Below are 726 nucleotides of genomic sequence, written 5' to 3' on the forward strand. Positions count from 1 at the left end.
TTCCAAAAAAAATGAACACTAGAGGCAGTAAAACTCCGACACCTTTTCAATTATTTTCATACAGAGTATGATTTATAGAGTTTTGATTAATAAAGCGTAATTTTCGCACAATTACTTGAAGAGTATTATGTTGTGACTTCAAAACAATTTTAATATGCTGGGAGATTTGAAAACTGATGCTTTTGATTGTTAGCACCGCACATATCCAGCTTCATACCAATGGGTTTTCATCTATGGTAGGTTTGTTCGGTAGCTCACGGAGTACGGAGACGTACTTGAGAGGTGAAAAGCTCCGGTTCGAATCCCGTGTAACTACGGTTCAACAAAAGAGTTCAAATTTGCATATAAGGAAGTTAAAATGGCACGGTTGCATCAAAAAATGTGTTTTTATATCAGTTTTGCATTTGTTAACACTATCGGGTATGTTTAGGGTTGGGTTTAGTGTAGGGCATATTTCCAACACAACAGAGCATTAACTTTTAGCGACAGTCCCCGGATATTTGAATTCTGAATCGCCGCAATACGTACCTGAAGAAAAGTAATAAAAACACAGCAATACGTACCTATATCAACGTAATAAAAACGTGCCAGGGTTGACGTATTGAACCCATGTTTTAGCGCCACTCAGTGGACATTTCTGATGCTTTTTTCCCCTCTTCTTCTTCTTAATTACATATACAGTGGAGTACAAAATTCTGAGATTTTTTTTTTTTTTTTTTCTTTCGA

Source organism: Sinocyclocheilus anshuiensis, unplaced genomic scaffold (genome assembly GCF_001515605.1).
Source record: "Sinocyclocheilus anshuiensis isolate Anshui unplaced genomic scaffold, SAMN03320099.WGS_v1.1 scaffold14, whole genome shotgun sequence".
Classification (NCBI taxonomy): Eukaryota; Metazoa; Chordata; class Actinopteri; order Cypriniformes; family Cyprinidae; genus Sinocyclocheilus; species Sinocyclocheilus anshuiensis.